Raw genomic sequence first — 24,528 nt, 5'->3', positions numbered from 1 at the left:
TCCGCTATTTTTAGCCTGCACCATTCTGGCGGCGGCTAACCTTCGCGCCTCGGAGAGCGGGGCAAACCGGTGTTCTGTCAAGTGCATCTCGGCGTGGTCTTCAGTCGAGCACGCAATGCGATACTCCGCGCGGTCTCGCCTAGGGTCGGCCAGGCGGATAAGATAATGGGCAGGCAGCGCTGATGCGCTAAGTGTTGCTGTTCCGACCGCGCGTCGGAGTCTCCACTGCGGAGCGGCGACCACCTGTAGCTACGAGCGCGGCCCTAACTGGGCCTGCATCGGCGCTCGTTAAAGATGTGTCACATGGTTCGAAACACGTATTATGTACATATACTGCGCAGCCTCTTGCGTTTGGCAAATATTTGCTATTCTTTCTCACGAAATTCGACCCTACAAGGTCTGCAAAGACAGGTAGTACATTATTTGGAAAATCTCACTCGTAGGTCAAGGTTCATAAGATACATATAATGTGAAAAAAAAAAAAATTAATCACCTGTGTGACAAATCCAGATCAACGATCCCACAAAACTGACGGCTTTAGGCACAACAAACGCTCCACTTAGAAGGATACATCACTGAGAAGAACGCTCCAGCTAGAGCTACGCACCACTGGAAAGCCACTCAGACACAGATCTCGGTGACCACCCGCAACAGCACGATCCACACACAACACTCGAAGAGCGCAACACTGCGCGTGCGTCTGCGCAAACACTGTCAAAGTGCTTACCTTTTCGGAAAAGCGCCGAGCCGCCGTGGATGAGGCACTGGGTCGGCAGTTTGGTCGTCACGGTGGTTATCACTGAGAGCTGGGCGCGGCGAGACGCTCCGAGTCACATGAGGTGCGACGCGACGCGAGCGAGTAGTTTTTCCGGTTGCCCGAGCGCGCGCGCGCGCACTGTACAGAACTACACACGCGACTGCTGGAGCGTAGTGGCGCGGCGTGGCGCACCTGGGCCGCACCGCCGCCCCCACCGCCGCGCGCGCGCCCCTTCCCCACGGCCTCCCATTGGCCGACACCTGCCGCTGGCCCCGCCCCCCCGCGACCGCAGCCGCCCACACACCCACACAGCCGCCGCCGAGCCGCCGGGAGGACGCGCCGCGGCAATACGCAAAAACCTCCGGCCCGGACACCTGTTGCACCGCGGCGCCGCGGCGGCAGGCGTCGGTTCCGTCGGCGACGCCGGCCGAGCCGGTGAGTGCGGTCCTGCGTAGCCATCCGGTGCCGACCGTCCGAGGGCGCTCCGCGGGCAGAGGCCGTCTCGTCCCGTCCGTTCTGCGCCGACCCGCTGTCGGTAGCTCTGCTTAGTTACCCCAGTTTTAAGCGACGCGGTTGAGACAGCCTGGAAACCACGCACTGTGATACGTAACGCGCTATCGGTAACTGTGTGATTTCTAAAAGTAATTATCAGTTATGTTTATTTATATAAAAAACTGTGTCTTCCATTGTTTCCAAGCGACAGTACGGACTGTGTATGTGACTGTGAACTGATGTAGGCGATCTGGACGTAAGAACTGTGAGCAATGAAAGAGGACAAAAAACAGGAACGATTGAGGGTTTCTTTCTTTTTTCCTTCTTTGGTTTAATTTTATAGTTATCACATATCGTTTCGAACTCTGTGCACCATTATCAGGTGATGTACAAGGCGCTCTGCTTCCGATCCAACACTGTAACTTGTAGAGGGATACAGAATTCCGCACTCTTTTGTGGCCGAATACGTCTACAAACGAAGCTGGAAAGACTTGTCACTCTTAGCAACGGCTTTTTAGTCAATAAAATGAATGGGAGTTTGTATCATTCAGGACAATGTAAATGTTATGGTGGCAGGAAGTGAAGCTGCCCGACTTGGGTATCACTTCATGATGAAGCATAGGCTCCGAAAGGTATTGTGATGCATTCGACTAGTGAGGAATAGTGATCGGTTATATTTCTTCTTCTCCTTCGCTGTCAGTTGAAATTAAACACGACAGATACGATATACACGCAGCAACGTAGTTACTTTCAGAATGACAGACGTGACTCGTACAAATTCACAGTAATCATTAGAAGGTGCGAAACGTTTGGAAGGGAAGTTCTGTAAGATGTCTGCGGACAGCCTTGGTCATTACGGAGGCTTGCTGTTATACGCAGTGCGTGTAGCAAACAAAACTCAGGCGATTATCTCGTCTAGGTCACAAAGGTAATTTCTACACAGCCTGCATTTAAAACGAAGGACATCCAGTTAACTATCTCAACAGACGCGGTACAAATGTACAAAATAAGTGATAACGACGTCAGAATCGACTTGTTGACTATAATGAAGACTCGATGAATCCTTAGTCCAAGAAGCAAATTGTAGAATAATTTTAATAACACAACCTTCAGTTGCCAATTAATGCACGTGCCCAGTAAAACACACATGTCTTTCGTTACGAGACACACAATTTGAGTGAACGCAAAATATAGAGCGGATCGGTAGTAAACAGCTTCTTGAGAGTTACTGCTCTTTGTCCGTTGGAATGAAGTGTAACTTACTTTTTATTTTCCGACCTGTGACCGGGGCGCACACTTCTATTACGGGGAAAGGTTTGTTCTAAGAGGATAACGACGTGCCCTTCTGATCAAATTACTACTTTCAATTTCTGCGTTGGTGTTCGAATACCAATGATCTGATGACAGTCTGAAAATGGTCTGTGCCGGAACGTAACATGTTTATTGTGTCCTCTATAATAAAACAGATCTTTCACGACTGTCTACCTATTTGCAGCGTGTTATGGAATAATTACTATTAGTTAGGGCAACTAAGAAGTTTAAAAAGTCTGAGGGCGGAAGAAGGCTAGTGTTAACGATGACAGAATTGTCACAACACTGGAAGAGGCTCTGATTCCGTGGACGAAAGCTCCATTTATTTAGTAGCGAATGACAAGTTTAATTATGTGCAAACATTCATCCTAATTATTAACTAAATGTGTAGGAACTTAACGTTAGAGGCCCATACGTAACGCGCTCTTGGCGATTAATCTCCATTTTCTGACGAGTCTCCATTGTGTCCTTTGGAATAGATGATGAACATGTTATGATTAACATGTTTACCTATATAAAGGACTGTCTTGCATCAAATATTACTGAATAGCTTCAGTGTGTTTTCTGCAACGCTGCAGTGCAGTTCGAGGCGAGTAATTTTCTCGTACAAAATATCTGATAGTAACGGATCTGGTAAGAGAGCCGTCTAGGTGTCATAAAGCCTATCGTGTTTCCAGATTTTTTACAATATATTTTCCCGTTTATGGATACAGATTTCGGAGCGAGGTGTTTTTGTAGAATATGGTTGAATTCCTGCTTTTTTTAAGAGTTGGAAGACAGTCGGTCATCCCCTTGCGAAATGTATCACAGAAAAAAGTTGTCGAATTCCCCGACGGCAGAGAGAACCGTATAGCAAGTGCAGGCAGTGAGAACAGCGGCGGCGCGTCTGCTACGAGTTTTAACGAGGGCCCTGCCGCCCGGCTTCCAAGGCCGTGTAGACGGCAACTTCCTTCCACGAAGACGACGCCGGGCAGACTAATTAGCTAGCTACCCCACTGTACGCCAGTCCTTATGATAATCGGAGAGGAGAGGAAAGAGGAACAACGACTGAAAAAATGAGACTTTTACCTAAAGTAGTCGGATTGTAAATAGTCATGTACATAATCTAAATTAACATCGGATACAAATCGCAGTTGGTTTGCTGTCCGTGACTATCCACTCGATCTGTAGCACAAGACAAGTGACGTTAAATTCACTTGTTTAAACACTCACCGCCAGCTTGCGGGCGAATCTCTTGATCGTACACTGAGTTTCGATCTACAAATTGATTAGACTACAAAATTTTGCATTAGTGTACGTATAATCTATCGTAATTTTTATAGTGCGCGTTCTGTCTCAAGTTTAAAATATGTAAGGTTTCATTTGATCGCAAATTCCTGGCTTCGAAATGTCATATATCAATCAAATCACAAGCTGAACATGTGCAATGTACGTCACAGCTTAATTTTAAAAACCGACACCTTCTCACACACTTCTCTGCTGGCGTCAAATGCCAGAAGCTGTGGAAGAGCAAGATGTGCATGTCAGTTTTGTCATAGCTTGAACTGTCTGACGTTCAAATCTAGACATCATCGTTACAGCGCCCAGCGTTCCATGTTATCACATCACATTTTAAACTATAAACAGATGGTCGTCATCGAAATCGCGATGTGCTATACGTACACATGGTAATGTGATATTTTCTGATCTAATGATCTCCTTGTAGACTGGTCGCACAATAAATAGATTCACTTAGCAGCTGTCAGAGTGTTTTCCAATGCGGCTTTTACACAATGAAATACTTCACGGCTGTGGAGCACCGTCTATCGAAAATATTCCACACGTGATGCAGTTTCTGTACTTTGCTTTGATGTTTTCTGATAGGCAGTGTAAATGCTTTACAGTCACAAGGACGACCAGTACTCAGATATATGGATTTGCTGATTTCCGGTAGTATCTCTAAAATTGGGACGTGTTTAAGAGTACCATTCGTGTCAAAAACAGTTGACTGTCTTCATCCACCTTATGCTCCCGAGCAGGTGTCAAAAGAGAAAAGCTACATCATGTCTTCCTGGATTTCAGCTTTACTTTCGACACACTGCCGATTAACATTCATCCAGTCATATCAACTGTCTATTCTTAACTACTTCCGACACTTTGTCGACTGACATTCATACAGTCGTATTACCCGTCTATTCTCAACAAAGGCCAAGGGAGGTACCTGCGGGAATAGTAAGACACACAATGGAGTGCTATTCGGAAGGACGATGGTTCACATCTACTCCCGGTAATCCAGATTTACCTGTGATTTTCCTAAATCAGTTAAGACAAATACCGGGATGATTTCTTTGAAATGGGACGGTCCATTTCCTTCCGAACCTTTCCCTATACCGGATTGTGCTCTTTCTCTAATCACGACGTCGTTGACGGAACACTGGACGCTGACTTCCTTTCTTATTCTTAACGGACAAAACGAGTGATGCTGGGTTGCCTGGTGTTTATCAGATATGGAGAAAGACTTGCGTGTGGTCCAAGAAAGAATGAGGCTATTAATCAACCTTAGAACGAGTGAACCGTCTGCTACGCAGTGTGAGAAATACCTACCTGTAAAGCTACCAAGTCGTGTGAGGTTCAATACGAGAAATTAATAGTAGCAAGGTCCACAAGAGAGGGGAGAATGTTACGAAAGTGTAGCGTATGTACAAAAGTGTTCGCCTCTACTATGACTTTTTCTAAAGTTTTGGTGCAACATTTGAGATGTCGTGAGATCGATCTAAACGGACAAGTGGGAAAACGACAGAGTCACCCAGATGGGATCGAATCACTGACTGGAAAAATATGGATTTACGGAGAAAAGTGGGGTTATTGAGAAGTAGGAGGACATTAATATTGTGAAGTCGTTGGGTAAATTTTGTGAATGCATATTTACTTCTCAGACTAAAACGATTGTACTGTGTCCATCTACATGTATACCCAACCGCACAAGCTAGGTGTAGGGCTGAAGGTATATCTGGTACCACAGTTATTTCGTCCCTTCCTTGTTGCATTCGCGAGAAAAGAACGACTGTTAGTAAATCATACGAGCTGTAATTTCTCTGATACTGTCATCATGATCGTTTCGCGGGACGAATACGGAACGAAGTAATACGTTGTCCGACTTTTTTTTTGAATCTACACTGGCGGAATTTCAACGACTCTGTGCAATAGGTAACGCTTCTTTTGTGCGCCTGTTGATTGCTCTACATATGAGTTCTATTTGCGCTGATTTTGTCGTCGCAGTCATTTCGCGAGACGTATTTGGTAGAAAGTAATATATTGCCAAACTCTTTTTGGAACGTACGCTCTCGGTATTTCAAGGTGTCTCTCCGTGATACAGATCACCTCTCTTGTAGCTCCTGCCATTGGAGTTCGTTGGGCATCTCCGCGACGCTACCACGCAAACTAAATGATCCCATGACGAAAGGCGCCGCTTTCTGTTGGATCTTCCCTACCTCTTGTGTTAATAAAACATCGGAATGGTCCCAGTCTGACAAGCAAGAGTCAAGAACCGCTCGAGCGCCGGTTCCGTAAACCACTTTCTTCGTGGATGAGCTACATTCCCGTAAGATTTTTACAATGGATCTTAAACTGGCACCTGCCTTTCTGCTACTAGTTTTATGTGATCTTTCCACGTTTGATCGCTTTGGAGATGTAGTTCCAGGTATTTTACGATTTCTTTCTCTTTACAATACTTTATCGCCTATGGTTTAATCGAACATTAATAAATGTCTTCCGCGTTTTATGTGCTGTAGTTACACTGTATTTATTTACAAGCCGGGTCAGTTACCAGCCCATGCACCAATCACCAACCTTCGACCTTCTGCGAGTCTTCTCGTACTTTACTACAGTCCTTTATCGCAATCCTACAGTCTGCAGCATCGTCTGCGAACAACCTCACAGAACTTCGACGCCCCACTGATTTATTTACTTATATTGTAAACAGTATAACCTTATGATACTTTCTTTTGGTAACCCCCTTATTATATTATTGTTTTATTACAGTATGCTTCGCGTAAGTGCCACGAGTACACGATTGATCTACATTTTATATTTTTCATTCCACGTTTAAGAATGGAAAACACGTTATATACACTGTGGCTTGCAGGGTACGGTGTCTGTAGATGTTGACCATTCAGCTGCTAACAGCACGTAAAAATCAGTGATATGGAGTAAGCTTTTCCAATTACCTGACATGGCATGGAGGCACATTTGTAGATACTGGTCATTCAGCTGCTAACAGCGTGTAATAATCGCTGGTATGGAGTAAGCTCTTCTAATTACCTGACATGGACAGGAGGCACGTTTGTAGTAGTTGACCGTTCAGGTGTTAATAACATGTAAAAATCAGTGGTATGGAGTAAGCTTTTCTAATTACCTGACATGGCATGGAGGCAGAGGTCTGTAAACTTGAGAACTGTAGATTTTTTACTAAAACCTTCAACGTCAGCGATTGCAATGTAGAAAAAAGTGGTTACTGTTTTCTGGATTGCAATAGTAGTGAATAATGGTTTTAATAAAAAAATCTGCCGCATTCGAGAAAAGTGTTTACACGTGAGACCTCACACTGAGCAACAGACGATTCTTCTGACAGGATTGTTAACGAAGCCAGTAGTCTTAAGACCTTTACTACTTCAATTAATGGCCTTAAAAGACATAGCTTAATCTTGCGGACACTGTGTGTTACGGTAACGTTTCAAACTCAAAGAATTTGAGAATCATAAGATTCATAGGTATCTCCTAAATATTTTTCGTGTTCTCCACAAACAGATGTTCGGTCCTTAGTGTAAAATATTTCGTCACTTACTATTCCTTAAAATAACGTGTCTTAAAAAAAAGAAAGGTAGTGGTTTTACTTTTGGGAATTCTCTGTGCTGAAACTGCGATGTATGAGAGTGTTTTGTGAGCGTTCCTTAAAACCACGCATCAGAAAATCGCGACATCGTTAAACGCGGAACGAATCGCGTTTAGTGTGGCGCAGCGCTACGAAAGCGCGTTGTCCGACGAGAACACAGATAATCCGGTAACTGCACTTTCCTGCGGAAGACCGCCGCGTGAGTCAGCCGGGCTTTCTAGAAGCCACAAACATTGCACTCTACGCTCTGCAGGGGCTGGCCGAGTGTGTGCGGAGATAGCCGCTCTGAGGTGACTTGCTGTCTTGGAAGAAGCTCCGCTTTGATATTGTTCTCGAAACAAATAAAGTGCTGCGACGCCTTTAGATTCCTTGGAAATCGCAAAGTCATTCCACGGGATATTATCATCACCAATACTTTGTATCGACCGTGCGCATTGTCTTCAACATCAAGTTCTTAGCATTCACAGTCATGAGATGACGACAGGTGGCGACCGCATTTCCATGTTTTACAGTATGAGATCAAAACGGGGAGCGCCAATCTCAACGGATCAAGAGCACGGACAGACGACTTCCTGCTGTACCCTTTTAAATTAATTTTTCAAATAAAGCTGCTATCATCTACACAAATGTGAAATCAAACTCAGCTACTGGGTAACCGCGTCGCTTCATTCCACAAGCTTGGATCCTTCTTGGTATGGCGTCCAAAAGGTGGTCTGGACGTCGATGCTCTGCGCTTCCTACTCCCCCCCCCCTCTCCCCCCTCCTCCCGAGTTCATCCAGTGTGAGAGGGAGGGTTGCTGCGCGCAGGCAGTGGTAGTTCCAGCTGGTTCCAGGCATAGTGAATCGGTTTAATGTCAGAAGGTAGAGCAGACCATTCCATTCGGCTAGTTCCTTCCTCCAGAAAGACGGTGTTCATTTCGTGGACGTGACGTCGTCTTGGAAGGCGTACCCATTGCCAAAAGTTGGCTTTAGAAGTTGGACACTAGCTTGCAGGATTCGCCCCTACTGTACCGCACAACCCTAAAATTATCATCCACAGCGAGTAGAGGCGTCTGAAACTCATGCGTGAGAGCGTTACAAAATGTAACCGGCTTGTCTCCCTGCGAATCGGAGGGACTGCACGCCTGAGCTGTGTATTGGTACTTGGCCACCTCCACGTCCGTTTACGACTCTCATCAGGTCCTTTCGTTGAAGAGAACCCGAACTAAAGATCAGTGTTTCTTCCTAGGTGATCTGCTGTACACTTCCTCGCGCACCTTGGTGCTGCGGTTTCTACTGTTGGGCGTAATGGAGGCCTAGTGGTTTGGAGACGGTTGTATACTGTCTGCGTCGACACAGCCCCACAAGTTGCCTTCCAGAGAGCAGTGCATAGACCCATTCTGCTGATCTTACCTACGTTCCATGTTTTGTAGATAGTGGCCACCAGCTGTTGTTGTTGACACCGGGCGTCCACCAAGAGACAGATTTTCAGTGTTTTGTGTATCGCGTTAGCGATTGGATGCTCTGTGTCTGTGTCACAAGACAACAGGTGGAGTCCATATTTCTAGGTTTCCGGAAAGCGCTTGACAGCGTGGCTCACTGCAGACCATTAGCGAAGGTACGAGCATACGGAATAGGTTCCCAGGGATGTGAGTGCCCCCAAGACTTGTTAAGTAATAGAATCCTCGGCAGCGAGTGTTTATCAGAGACAAGGATATCATCAGCAGTGCCTCTTAGTCTGTGACTGGCGGACAGGCTGAGCAACAATCTGCAGTAGTTTTCTGGTGTCGCTGTGTGTTTGGGACCGTGGAGGATGATACAAGATAACTGAGACAAAATTTCTCTTTGGTCTCATGAATGGCACTTGTTCTAAATACAGATAAATAAAAGTTCATGCAGATGAACACGAAAAATGATCCCTTATTGTTCGAATACGGCTTTGCACAGCCATCTCGCTTAAATATCCAAGCTGTAGCTCACCTGTAGTGAGGTCAGCGTATAGAATGTTAGTACTACCCACTGTTGAGTACTGCTCGAGTATTTGGGATGGCCACTAGGTAGGACTAAAGGAACACATAGAAGCAGTTCAGAGGCGGACTGCTAGATTTGTTACCGGTAGGTTCGATAAATGGGCGAGTATTACGGAGACGTTTCGTGAACGCAGATGGGAATCCGTGGAGGGACGACGATGGCCTTTTCGCGAAACATACCCAGTATTGATAAAATTAAGAAAACCGGAATTTGGAGAGAGAGAGAGAGAGAGAGAGAGAGAGAGAGAGCAGAGGCATTAGACAGGTGTTTTTTTCCTCGCTCTCTTGCGAGGTATGTACGTACATAAGTGTAGATGCACAAGCATACATAGAAACTCTCACAATTTAATTATGTGACCTGTGCATTTACAAAAGTCGACTGGCATTTACAAAATTCTATTACCTGGTTGCGCGGCACAGATTTAGAAGTAAAACTTAAGAAGAAAATAGGGGGAAAGGCGTGCCGAGTGCTTTGGTAAGCGGTGAACAGTGTCACTATGTACATTATACAGTCACAAACAAGAATTGACTACATTTTAATTTTCGTCCTTCGAATTAATTTTATGCCTCGTTCTACAGCCGCAGTAAATTTCACGAAACAAGTAATTTTCCTGAATCAGGATGATTTCTTATTTAAAACTAACCCTTTATTTCTTTGGTGATTTGCTAGTTCTGCGCATTTGAGCTTTATTAGCCAGCATCAATGAATAAATTTTTGATAACAGAGATTTTTTCCCTTTATGTTAACTGATTTTGAGACGTTCACTACGGCCTGTTGTTTTTATTTCAAAACATGTCCTTCCCCATTCTATCACAATATGTTGTCTATGATGGGTGGCACTTTGTTGCTCTTGTAATAGAACTTGTGTGATTGCTAGACATTACGCCATTAGACGAGAATGTGGGGCAATGTTACATATTTAACTATTCAGTACTGCTGTGTGAATCATGACGTTCTGACAAATCGAAGAATGAAATGTAATTTTATGGTGAGTTGCTTAATAGTGCCCAAGGGGCCAAGTAAGTTAATCATCACTGGAATAAAGAGTTTGTTTCATTTAGAAATAACTAGATGCACGGAAATCTCTTCTTTCAAGAAACTAATTTAATTTACGTTAATTTTTTTCTCTTTTTCTGTAGAACGTAATTTCACGTTGTATAAGATTGTGAAAGCTGACGAGGTAGCATCTGTTCAAAACCAAAACTTTCTGACATGCTGACTAGTTCATTATGTAACTTACAGGCACAAGTGAAGCACTTCAACAACTCGACCAACAAGTTACCGCTTAGAAGTTCAGTAAACATGCTTTCTTTATTTAGTCAAATTTTGTTATTGTGAAATTACCGTTTTTTTACGTGGAAAGGAAAAAGGGAAAATTTTCATATTTGTAAAAAATACGGTGTGTTGTAAACATCAATTATTCTGTCGCCAGTGTGGTTCGATAATACAAGTTCAAACACGACCTTTCGAATGAGCGGAGGGAAGTCATAAGAGATCTGATCTGGACATCGGTGACTTTGCATTCATTCTGACTTCCGCCTCAAGCGGTACTGATACACCGGGCATCTCTCGGGTACACACGCTGTAGTTCGTTTACCTTTGGTAACAATAGATATCCTCCATCAGATGGGACGGTTTTCCATCTTCACTATATCCTCCCTAGCTGTGCGTCCTTGTTTGAGGACAATATCCGACAACACTTTTTCTTCGAGTAGATATTTGCATACTGAACAACATATCTGCAAACAATTGGCTTCCATATAGTTACTAATGGAGCCGCGTCCTTTGTATGAAAATACCTTGAGGCCTCACAAAAGTGTAATCTACAACGGAATAGCTATTCTTCCGCCCTGAGTATTTATATTCTCTTGTCATACGCAGCTGCTGGAATAATGAATATTTGCTGTGCTCCTATGTTGCTTCAGTTACCCAATAGATCCTCGTATATTTTAAAACGACTTTAAAAGCTAATTTTTGAACTCATTTCTACGAAAACTAGGCATCACGACTGTTAAAACGTCACACGTCTGCTATGATCAACATTTAAACGCCTTTTAAGTTTGTTTAAGGTCTCGGAACATTTGTAAACTACCTGCCGAATACTAGACACCCTTTTTGCCTTAGAAGTGGCTTCTGGCTTACGAGAAAAAGCGAGAGATTGTTTGACGAATCATAATACTTTGCTACAGTGCTATTTGCTTTATATTTCCAAGCTCCCTAGTTCTAAATTATTACTCAGTCACACAGCTAGCATACTTTACGTTCTTAACACAATAAAAATGTAGCAAAGTATTCACACTTTCCAGATCGAAGGGCAGAGGAAGGCGGGTATAACAGGGAGCTGACGAGTGCTACGGTTCCAGCAGAGCGTTTACGCGTTCGCGCACACCGTATAACTTGAACTAGAGCTGTATCCGTTTTACACTCTTTACACAGGTGTGGGTATCATTAGTCTGGGTGTCATTGCAGACGATCCATGTAAACAAGAATTATGTGACTCCTCCACTGTACATACACGACTCAAGTGGAAGATGTACCGAAATGCCGCCCGTTTCTAGATTCACAAAAACTGGCTGCTAGCTATTAATCTAGATGACTGCAAAGTTGTGCGCTTTACAGAATGTAAAAGTGTGGTGTCCTATGGCTACAGGACTAATGAGTTGCAGTCACGCGTTGCATACAAATATTTACGGAGTAACACTGTATATAAATACGAGGTGGAACGAGCATAGGATCAACTGTAGGTAAAGCAAACGGGATAGGGGACTGGGGTATTACAATGTTTCTATGGAAGACATTGCATACATATTATTCAAATACTTCTCATACTTGTACAGAATACTTGTACAGAAACCAAACAGATTATCTCATCAAAAGTATACAGACACCCATTAGCGGACACTAAAATGTGTTGCGTCACCAGCTCGCGCTCTTGTGGTGAGTGTTGCTGACTCTCGATCAGGGGCCCTGCGGGGTCGGTGATTTTCTCCACTCGGGACGGTGTATGTATTGTCCACATCACCATTTCATCGCCATTGGCGCGCAAGTCACCGAAGTGACGTCTAATAAAAAGACTAGTCGAATATCCCAGATGGGATTTCCCTGCCAATAGTACCATATGCACATTTTAGTGTGAGGTCTGTCCAACCTCATTTATGACGGGTGCATCTCTCCTGGGGATCCTTTCAATGGGGAATCTGAATATCTGTGGTGGAAGGTCAGCCCACTCTTGCTGAAGACCCGAAACTAGAGATAATGGTCATATTAGCTTCGGGCTTTGCAGCGAAGTCCGTTCTCATCCCAAAGGTGTTTAATTGGATTCAGGTAGGAACAATGGGCAAGTCGGTCCATTTCAGGGACGTTATTGTCCGCAAAACAATGTTTCATAGATGCCGCCTTATGACTGGTGCATTGTCATCCTGATACGAACGGTCATCGTCTCCGAACTGTTCCTCTGACGTACTCCGTACACAGTTCTGTAAAATGTATTGGCATACTTCCACATTTAACGCTTCCTTAAGCGCAATAAGGAGACCAAATTTTAACGTAACTCATTCACACTTCACTGCTGCCGTTACGCATGGCAGCAGGTACCTTTCTACAGACATTCTCCAAACCCAAATTCTTCCATCGGATTGCTACAGGGTATAGCGCGATTCATCACTCCAAATCACCGTCTCTAGTGACCTCGATGGCGACGGGACGTTAAATCTTAATCTTCATTCCTACCTTCTTTCACGTCACTCGTTGCTTATCGTCCACTGTCCACTGGCGTCGTTCTTGACGCCACCTCGAGCGTCACCTGAAAATCTTGTGGCTTATTAGGAACTGCTCAACAATTTTACCCTGTTATTTTTAACTCCTAAGGCTCATTCATAGAGCTACACGGACTGTTGGTAGCACTTTAAAACTCACGAGTGATTCCTTCCTCTGATTTTATAGGATCTTTTACAACCACCTTCCCCAGTACTCGACGACCTCTATTCGTCAGTAGAACGGGTCCGCCTGCTCTAAGTTCAGCTGTCGTTGTTACTTCACGTTTTCCCTTCACATTCACATCACCAACAGTTGACATAGGCTGCTTAGGAAGAGCTAAAATCTTCCTGATGGATTTGTCACTCAGGTAACATCCAGTGACGAGTCCCTGTTCGAAATCAATGAGCTCTCGTGACTGACCCATGTTGTCGTTCCTGCTTCCCCACTGACAACGCAGTACTGGCGGGTCTACTCTCATCACATCTAGTGGGCATTTCTGCATTACGTTTGATCAGATAGGCTAAGGTTTAGTCCTCACGATATGTGATACGATTCGTGTTACGGCCCGTGGTACGACCCAGGAGCAACCCGCGTCGGTGGAGTGGGCGGACAACTGAACGAAGCGACTTAACTGGTTCACAGTAGAACGACGGCAATACAACACCGATTCGATTCTCTGTCGCATTGCCGAGCACAACAAAGGGTGGTGGCTGAGAGCAGTTTTATTGTACGATAGATTGGCACTGAAATTTCAAGTCATCCGGCGTCCCTATAAACAAGTGTTTTATCTAGATCAAGCAATGCAACAATGAAGTTGTGCCTACGTCATCGTCTATCGTCCTACAGTCACACAGCGACGACACTTTCCCATACGCTACATCAGCTTCAGCAAACAGTTGCAGACAGCTGCTCACCCTGTCCGACAGGTCTTTCATTTACATATAGAACAAGGTCACTCCCGTAAGACTTCCCTGGGGCACTCCGGAGATACCCTGGTCTCTGATGAACACTCGTCGTCCAGGACAACGTTCTGGGTTCTATTACTGAAGAAGTCTTCGGGCTATTCCCGTATATGGGAACCTAGTCGGACACTTCCGGCTCCTTTGTCTTCGTCATAAGCGTTATGTGGAATTATCCACATTTAGAGAGAGGTCCTTACAACATGCGCAGTTTTGACCAAGTCTTTGTACGAGGGCTTGCTGAAAAGTAATGGTTCTGAACATTTTATGTGAAAACTCTTAAAGCTTTTTAATAAAACAAACGTTATTAACATTCTTCATCTTTATTCTTCATGTCTACAATTTTATTTCTTAGCATAATCACACTGGCGAAGAACACGTTTCTCCCAACGAGACTCATGTTTGTTGATAACCTTACTGTTGAGTGTTCGACTTTGTTGACGGAACCACAACGTCATCTCTGCTTGCACCGCTTCAGTCAAAGTGATGCCCTCGAAGGTTTTCTTTATGTTTTTGAATGAGCTGAAAATCGGCTGGGGTCACGTCGGGACTCTATGGGGGATGATCGAGAACAGCGAACCCAAAGCATCGGATTGTTGCAGATATCGCAGCGGCCACTAGTCTGTGGTCTGGCATTGTTATCCTGGAGGAGAGGGTGCTGCCTGTCTGGACGAACTCTTCGGATTCGATGCAGTAACTACTCACAGACGACAGATGGCAGCACTAGCAGTGGAGGGTATATAAAGCGTGTCGGGAGGGGAGCGCAGGAAACAGTGCAGTCGTTGTCATAATGCGGAAACGCAGCGATTCATCTGACGTCCACAAGAGCATGATTATGAACGTTTCTTCCAAGGGGGAAGTATTTCCGACACGACTAAGTCTGTAAACTGCTCGCGGTCCTATCTGATAAATTGTGTAATATGCTGACAACATTACAGAGACGTCTTATTACGCTTCCTTGGCGCATACCGGCCTTTACTCTTACCCGTATCCAAAGTAGCACCAGATTTCAGAGAAGGAATTTTTACCCAGAAAAACATTATACCCATAAGCATTAAGGCCTCGTTCTGCCGTAAGCTACAACGTTTGTCGCGTTAAATGCTGCACCTATTCCGGCCTGAAGAAAGAAATCACGCTACGAAAGAAATCACACCATTCCTATTCTTGACGCGGCATAAGTTCGTAAAGCCATCGACAGTTAACAGTTTTGCTATTAGCAAACAAGTAGCACATGCTGTTGTTCTGTGGACAGACTGAGTGGGGAGGGAAACACCAGTTTCCACGTGCCTCGCCTCGCCTCGCGGGCTGAGAATTCCTGCTGCGTGTACGACGGAAAACATTCTCCCTTCTGCGTGCCGAGATGTCGACACGGCAGCCGGTAGAGGTCCAGTGATGGAGTGGAGCAAAATGCGAAGTGCTAATTACTCTCGCATGTACCAGCACATCTCGTCACTGATTATTACTTGTCAGCTCCAATTTCCGAATTGCGATAATTGTCACTAGACCGCGTCTCAATTTCTATACATGTGCGGCTCGGTGGCCGACTTCTAAATTATCAGAGTAGGAATGCAATGTTCTGTACTTCCATCCCCTGTCTAGCTTATCGCTCCTCTCACCCCTGCAAAGTTTATTAATGCAAAAGGCCGGGCTGCACTGTGCTTCGGAGTCCACATTCAACTACAATTGGCTTGCTGAACCAGTGCAAAGACCGCAGTGTCACTTCCATTAGGATCCTGGATTGTGGAGTACTGTGGTGTTCTAACCAGCATTCGGCTTGATGACAGCTTTCCTTATGTACACTGACAGCAAAACCTTCGGTTACTGTTTGTGCAAAATTGGTTCATTGAAACCTTATCGCTCCATTATTATTCCGCTTCGCGAGGCTCACGGGAGTAGTAAGTATATCTTTGTCGTTTGTCACTCATGAGCAAAAACAACGTTTTGTGATATTGCACGTACAGTCTGCAAATGAATCTAATGTATTACAAAGGTAGAAGGCGTACCGAATTTATGTTGTTTACTATTAAATGGACTGTCATTTTTTCTAAAAAAGCCAATAACTGCCCGTAACAAATGGTTTCTTGTGACAAATAAATGTCAAGACAATTTAATCTTTTACTAACAACAGATGTTCTCCAAAGTCTCTGTTCATCCGCTTCGGACGGAAATAAAAACTGCGAAATTTCTGTAGTAACTTGTTATCTGACTGTATTCTTCTAAGCCGTAAAATACATTTTAGAAAAGAAGATTAACACGGCAGAAGATTCACATTTCATATGTTTGAATGCTAAAGAGGAATCTCTTCCATTATATAGCGGTGAAATAATCCATTAATACACAATGTATTCGTTCAATCAGTCTTTTTTCCTTAAAAATTTTTTTTGGATATGTTACAGGGTCGTCAAGTCGATGTATAGCCAAACGTTTCGGTTACTGTTGCAAATTCCCTTAACTAGTGTGATACATTTTGGTGAAATGTTCTAACGGTATAATGAAAAATCCAGTAATGTGAATCGTAAGTTAGTATTTATTTCTGTTGGCAACAGGATTTGTCTTTACGAATTCATTATCAGGAACAAGTTAAATACTGTCATCAAAAATGTTAATGAGCGGGAAGCATTGAGACGAATTTGTAGTAATACACTACAACTAAAATTATATCACACATGTTGTGATATACAAATACCCTAATTTTACGATGATTTAAAACTGTACATTTACCTTGGGTATAAATATTGACTGAATATAACTCGCTCTGAACAAATATATGTCCAGTTATAAATTTCTCCATGTTCAAAGTTGCTCAGCAACTGTATATTCAATTAATGGAAAGCCGCTTCATTAATAAGTATGCTCTTCTTCTAGAATGCGACAATTTGGGTAAATAATAACACCCACGTCTCCAAAGGTCCTTTTTTCCGACTTCTTATTTATATAACGGGAACTAGTTACGAGACATGAAAAAAATATTCAAGACAGCGCCTCTTATTTTCTCTTCATGCAATTGAGTGTGCTTCTTTACGATGATCTACTCACCACAGCCGTATATCTCAACTAAGACACACGTCGTATGGCCGCGTGGTTTAATTTAGTTACCAAATGTCATAGAAAAATGTGTCTATGCATTCTCTTTGTGTGTATATGCCAGGGAAGCAAGGGAAGTTATGAGGGGAATTCTAATAGCCACATGACGCAATATATACGCAGACAGTTATAGAGAGCATTGCAAACAACATCCCAGTTTATTTTCTGTTTCTTTGCTAGGTAACTATAACAAACTCAAGAAGCTTTAATAAGTGAACTCTCTAAATCTCTGAATCTATGCGGCACCTTTACAAATTCACGTACTCGTAATTAACACCCTCTCACAGAAGGTATTAAAAAATTAAGCACAAGATTGCAGAGAAATTATCAGTGCCGCACTGCAATACAACACATTTATTCCGTCCAAATATTTGGCTATAACTGAAATTGGTGTAGACAACAAATAATTATATGACGCAATAATGCATGAAACTAAGTCGTAAAAACGTCTTATCTTCAGTCTGAGGTAGTCAGATAAATTTCATTGCTGGCTGTATATTGCACAATAAAAACTCTAGACAATAGCAAAATTTCATTTTCTATTATGAACGGTGAACCTTTTTTATTTTATTTTTATCGGATTCAGGCAAAGCCCATTTCATCAATTTCGTTTATGTGACATAATAATACAAATACGACATTTGTTTAACTAACTACAAAAAATCAAACGAAATATTGTTTGGGAACAAGATAAGCAAACAATTATGTGAGATGATTAGTCAAAAAGTATTTTAGTCTTACTGCACAAATACAGTAAAAACATACATTCTATAATGTAACATCTATGATCCTTCTGTCAGCATAGGTAAACGCACGAGCAGTGTGATCCTACATACGCGAAACTATTTACAGCAGTGCTCGACATGGCTATGTCCAAAATTATTTGGAAAGAAAAGGGTCTCGAACTAATGACAAAACAATCAATAACCTGAGATTCGTAGATGATATAGTAGTTCTGGGGAACAATATGATAGATCTGCAAGCCTCTATAAAGGATTTATATTTGTGAAAAACTGGACCTTAAGATAGATTTGTCCAAAACAAATACTAGGCACAACAACTGAGTAACTGCAAAACAAATAATATTGAACAACAAATGTCTAAAAATTGGAATGCGTTCTTCTGGGGACAATTAATTGATATCCAAGGAGACTTAAAACAAATCAAGGTAGGTTGCAAATCTTGTAGACGAAATGCACTCGTTTTTAAATCTGTTACACCAGCAAACTTGAAAAAGTTTGTTTTTGAATAGAGTGTTCTTCCCGTGCTAACATAGACCCTTTGGCTATGAAACTTGGACTTAAAACTGGGTTTTGAAACGAAAACTAAGAACAGTTCAGAGAGCTATGGAAAGATCGCTCCTAGGTGACATGAACAAAGATGAGAAGAAAGTGAAGGCATAAGAGCAATAACAGGAATTCAGGATGTTATGGAAAGGGTAAATGTTCTAAATTGGAAGGAGTGACGGACGATGGACAAAAGCAGTACTAGAGTGGCGTCCCAGACAAAGAAGAGGGCCGCAAGGCAGATCTCCGACATCTGGGAAGAAAAGCTGAAGAAAGTCTCAGGCTTCAGCTGGCAGAAGATGGAAATAGACAGGGAGGCGTGGAAAGAGCTATTGAAATTATGCTTGTCAGTTTAAGATTAAAGAGACTTGTAAAGGTTGAATTAGCTGAGCTATAAACAAAGTTTTCTTTTACAAAGACAAATGAAATGGAATAGACATTTAGCAATGGACTTTTCGCAGAACTAAGGAAAATAATCCTTAATTTTTAAAATATTGTGCAGTGTATTTGCACCTCGATGACTGTTGTTATCACATTCTATTTACTATATAAAGTTGGTGGGCATTTTATTTCTTCTCTTTTTTTCAAATTTTTCTGGAATGAGTCGTAAAAATACTATAAGCATTACTTATTAGTTTACAAGAAAATCCAACAGGCATTCCAGATCCAGTACTGGATAAACGCCGTCTCTAAATACTTGCATGCACTACTGTCTAAATTAAACGCATGGTGTTCCTGCAGGTTTTCTAATGCCACCTAACCATCGTCCTTTAGTTCATCGTACCCATCTACATTTTTGGGATGTCTTGGAATCCAGCAAAGAACTTTCGTGCTAAAGCTATCATTTTTTCACTTGGATATCCGTCCCATCTATCTCCATTACATTTCTATAACCATCATAATTAAGTTTTCCACTCCAGTCTGTTCCCTGATCCAGTTTTCTTGTTTTACTGCCTTTCCTAGCTATTCCCATGGCACATATTTTCGTTGGCTGCTCGGCACTCTAAGTTTTGGAATGATTCTCGCATTGACATTGCCATAAGACAAAACTGGCGACATACACCTGCGAGTTATGTGTGTCCCTCAGATGTTCTAGTCTTGCGTCAATTTATTGAATGGTGAACCTGAGTGTGAAAGTTTTCTGAATTACCTACTGTTGTGAGAGTGTAAGAGTACAATGCTCTTTGTCTCTGGTCTGAACCGTGGTCCTGCTTTGGCGCCCGCTAGCGTGTAGCAGGTGCTGTGCAGCAGTGGGCGAGAAAATGAGTCAGTGTTTGGACGCGAGTCAAAAGGGCCGCGGAGTTTACTGAATAGTGTGATTTGTACGCCGTTTAGGGCTGTCTACATAGTCGTGGCACACAGTCCTCAAAGAAATTAATAAATGTCTTGATGGGTGCTCTGTGGAACCGATAAAATAAACTTAGCCTTTGTTCCATATTTGATGACTTACGTGTTAACCACTTACCGTCGCAGAACCTTTCCTCAGCTTGGCCGTAAAGGATCTTACCAACAAACTTTCTGAGCTTTCTCCCTGTTCAGCCGGCCTTGTGGCCGAGCGGTTCTAGGCGCTTCAGTCTGGAACCCCGCGACCGCTACGGTCACAGGTTCGAATCCTGCCTCGGGCATGGATGTGTGTGATGTCCTTAGGTTAGTTAGATTTAAGTAGCTCTAAGTTCTAGGGGACTGATGACCTCAGATGTTAAGTCCCATAGTGCTCAGAGCCATTTGAACCATTTTTTCTCCCTGTTCAGCCTGCACATGATGAGGACCAGTCAAATACCTGGGATAAATACGGCAGAAACCTACACACTGATTACGAACGTTCCCATTCAGACACATCAGAAGCTGATTTATGAAATTATATTTTATTTACAAAAAGCCCTCTGTGCTCTTACATTTACTTCTTTTCTTGCTCATCCACTCATTATCATCAACTTCTGTAAATGCAAAATCTCATACACTGCCTTTATGATTTCACTGTTGATTTATACTATTTTCTTTGCGATATGTTGGTATACATTATTTTAGTCTTAATGTAATTGATTTTGAAGTACACTTTCAGTCTTATTCCACTGAACTCTTACAATTTCTGTTGAAGTTTATCTGAACTGGAAGCAACAGTACAATGTCTCCAGAAGCAGATTGGTGATACAAAATTTCTGTTGAAAACTGTGTAAAAAATCTCTGGAACAACCGTAAAGGTCTCTAACACTAAAAGCTGCACACCAAGACCTGACCCCGTTGTTAGCGGCTGTCCAATAACGCCTTGTGTGATTGTTAAGTCTCAGTTTCCGTGAGATGGTTTCCTGGGCGGGTCACCAGTTCTCTCATGCTCCGCATTGCCTCCGCAAGATGGCGGCGTGTAGCTGTGTGCTGCTCGCCACGTAGGCCTGGCTAGGTCTGTATCTGGGCCGTTTCGTCTCGTCTCGCTCCTGTCGTGTCTTGCTGAGCCGGCGGCGGCCTTCACGACACGCTCCACCCGCCCTACGGTTTCTTTTCTGCGGAAATCTATCCGATTGTTTCGCTACCGCTCTGCATAAGTGGCGCGGCTAGTCTTGAGAAATTGCTCCCCTTTTTATGACGAAGAACTCCAGAGCGAAACGAACTACAAATCACGGCATCACGCGATACTTGATGTTGATTAAGATTTTGCTTAGGCAACAAAACACGGCGTCGTTACTGTTTTGGGTTCAGTGGCAGGACGTTCTGAGATCACTGTACCGCGCGAATGGGTAAGCATACTTGAATGTCAGCGGATACGGTTGCCGGCAGCTATTAGTTTGGGTGAGGCTAATTGCAATAACCTGAGAACTGGGAGTGATTTGTTGGAAACAGACGACGCTTTTCAGAATTTCACGTTTTGCAATTGTTTGCTTCTGCCGGAAGCTGCCGAAACAAAGTGAACTCACTAGCAGAGCACACAAAACGTTGAACGCCAGCGCCTCTTAAGAACGTAGATGTAGGAGTTAAACACGTTTTGCTTGGCAAGTTCGGAGCTCATCAGAGACAATGAAGTAGAAATTCAAATGGTTCAAATGGCTCTAAGCACTATGGAACTTAACTGCTGAGGTCATCAGTCCCCTAGAACTTACAAGGGAACCTCCCCATCGCACCCCCCTCAGATTTAGTTATAAGTTGGCACAGTGGATAGGCCTTGAAAAACTGAACACAGATCAATTGGGAAAACAGGAAGAAGTTGTGTCGAACTGTGAAAAAATAAGCAAAATATACAAACTGAGTAGTTCATGGGAAGATATGCAACATCAAGGAGACTGGGCACGAGGGAGCGCTGTGGTCTCGTGGTAACGTGAGCAACTGCGGAACGAAAGGTCCTTGGTTCAAATCTTCCATCGAGTGAAAAGTTTAATTTTTTTTTTATTTTCAGTTTATGTGACAAACTCTTATGTTTTCATCACTTTTTTGGGAGTGATTATCACATCCACAAGAAAACCTAAATCGGGCAAGGTAGAAGAATCTTTTTACCCATTCGCCAAGTGTACAAGTTAGTTGGGTCGACAACATATTTCTGTCATGTGACGCACATGTCGTCACCAGTGTCGTATAGAATATATCAGATCTGTTTTCCTGTCGAGGAATCGGCTGACCTATGACCTTGCGATCAATTGTTTTCGGTTCCCATTGGAGAGGCACGTACTTTCGTCTACTAATCGCACGGGTTTGCGATGCGGTCGCAAAACACAGACACTAAACTTATTACAGTGAACAGAGACGTCAATGAACGAACGGACAGATAATAACTATGCAAAAATAAAGAAAGTAAAATTTTCTCTCCAGGGAAGACTTCAACCAAAGACCTTTCGTTTTGTAGCTGCTCACGCTACCACGGGACCACGGCACTCCTGAGAATTATGCTCATGATGTTGCGTATGTGGCGCACAGACTACTCAGTTTGTATATTTTGCTCATTTTTTTACAGTTGCACACAACTTCTTCCTGTTTTCTCAATTGATCTGTGTTCAGTTTATCAAGGCCTATCCACTGTGCCAACTTACAACTAAATCTGAGGGGGGTGCGATGGGGAGGTTCCCTTGTTAGAACTACTTAAACTTAACTAACCTAAGGACATCACACACATCCATGCCCGTGGCAGGATTCGAACCTGCGACCGTAGTGGCTGCGCGGTTCCAGGTTGTAGCGCCTAGAACCGCTCGGCCACACCAGCCGGCGGCAATGAAGTACACAACCGTATAATGCATAATTTTATCGTGGTGCACCATTCATCTCAAATTGTTGCAGATAGGCTTTCCACTACAAGGGTCCGCAGCTCGTGGTCTCGCGGTCACGTTCTCGCTTCCCGAGCATGGGGTCCCGGTTCGATTCCCGGCGGGGTCAGCGATTTTCACCGGCCTCGAGATGACCGGCTGTTTGTGTTGTCCTCATCGGTTCGTCATCATTCATGAAAGTGGCAGATTGGACTGAGCAAAGGTTGGGAATTGCCGGCCGGAGTGGCCGTGCGGTTCTAGGCGCTACAGTCTGGAGCCGAGCGACCGCTACGGTCGCAGGTTCGAATCCTGCCTCGGGCATGGATGTGTGTGATGTCCTTAGGTTAGTTAGGTTTAATTAGTTCTAAGTTCTAGGCGACTTATGACCTCAGAAGTTAAGTCGCATAGTGCTCAGAGCCATTTGAACCATTTTTGAAAGGTTGGGAATTTGTACGGGCGCTGATAACCGCGCAGTTGAGGGCCCCACAAACCAAACATCATCATCATCATCATCATCCATAACAAGGAAGAAAAGTAGAATTTAACGTCGCATCGACGATGGGATCAGTAGCGACTGAGCGAAGTCTTCGACTGTGGAAGGAACCAGCCTGTGATTTACCTTAAAAGATTCTGGGGCTCTACGGGAAACCTTCATATGGACGGTAGGGCGGGCATTTCAACGCCAACCTCCCAGATGCTCACACAGTGTTTCAAGCACTGCGCCACCTCACAATGTTTTAAACACCGCGCCGCCTTTAGGCGTTTTAAGTTTCAGCATCTTACTGTCTCGCTCGATTCGCAGCAGAAGAACCGTCCGTTTGACGTTGCTGACTGCATGACACTGTCAGTTAAGAACGTAATGGATGTAGGACCGTCTGGAAGAGAATGGACTGCTGGCTACGAGAGCGTCAGGATCAGAGCCAAAACTCCATGGTTTAGTGCTCCGTGCGTCCTATGAATTATTTTTATGGCAATAACGTGAGATATAGGTCTGCGAAAATGGAGTGTGTATATAGGCAAAGTACCGAAGTGATTCGAACACGATGTCAAAATGTGCGTTCCATCACAGTTCACCAGAAGAACCAGTTGTTAGGTAAAAGGAAGGTGAGGACATGGCACTGAAAGTGGAGCCAAGGATCGCGAAGCACTGCGTTTTGATAGCTGCTTCATTTTACTCAAGGGACCACGGAACTGAGAGCCGAGCTGTCAGATACACAGGGTGAGTCAGGAGGGAAATTACATGCATTGAGCCCGCATGTCGTGGTCGTGCGGTAGCGTTCTCGCTTCCCACGCCCGGGTTCCCGGGTTCGATTCCCGGCGGGGTCAGGGATTTTCTCTGCCTCGTGATGGCTGGGTGTTGTATGATGTCCTTAGGTTAGTTAGGTTTAAGTAGTTCTAAGTTCTAGGGGACTGATGACCATAGATGTTAAGTCCCATAGTGCTCAGAGCCATTTGAGCCATACATGCATTGAGGGATGATAGCATTACTGATTCTGAATAAAAAAACTCCACATTGGCAAATGCAATGTTACGAATGGTTTCCGAGATAAAACACATGTAATATCAAGTATTTACTATTAAAACAGTATTGATCACAATTTATTTAGTACGGTGACCGGTTTCGACCACTACTGTGGTCAACTTCAAACCCATGAGTAAGAACCTCCTTTTACTAGAGAATCACTGCACTACCACAATAGTGGTCGAAACCGGTCACCGAACTATATAAATTGTGATCAAGACTGTTTTTAATGGTAAATATTTGTAACATATTGATCAC

General features: G+C 43.6%; 1 long non-coding RNA gene across 1 annotated transcript in view; it reads left to right on the top strand.

Annotated features, from left to right (window-relative positions):
* The first annotated feature begins 1,199 nt into the window (after positions 1 to 1,199).
* Positions 1,200 to 24,528, top strand: part of LOC124802748 — a 39,546-nt gene continuing 16,217 nt past the window's right edge. The window contains exon 1 of the long non-coding RNA XR_007017152.1: positions 1,200 to 1,398. This is a non-coding gene — a long non-coding RNA (uncharacterized LOC124802748). The remainder of the gene's footprint in view (positions 1,399 to 24,528) is intronic.

Source organism: Schistocerca piceifrons, chromosome 1 (assembly GCF_021461385.2).
Source record: "Schistocerca piceifrons isolate TAMUIC-IGC-003096 chromosome 1, iqSchPice1.1, whole genome shotgun sequence".
NCBI lineage: Eukaryota > Metazoa > Arthropoda > Insecta > Orthoptera > Acrididae > Schistocerca > Schistocerca piceifrons.
This window is presented reverse-complemented; position numbering and strand designations above follow the sequence as displayed.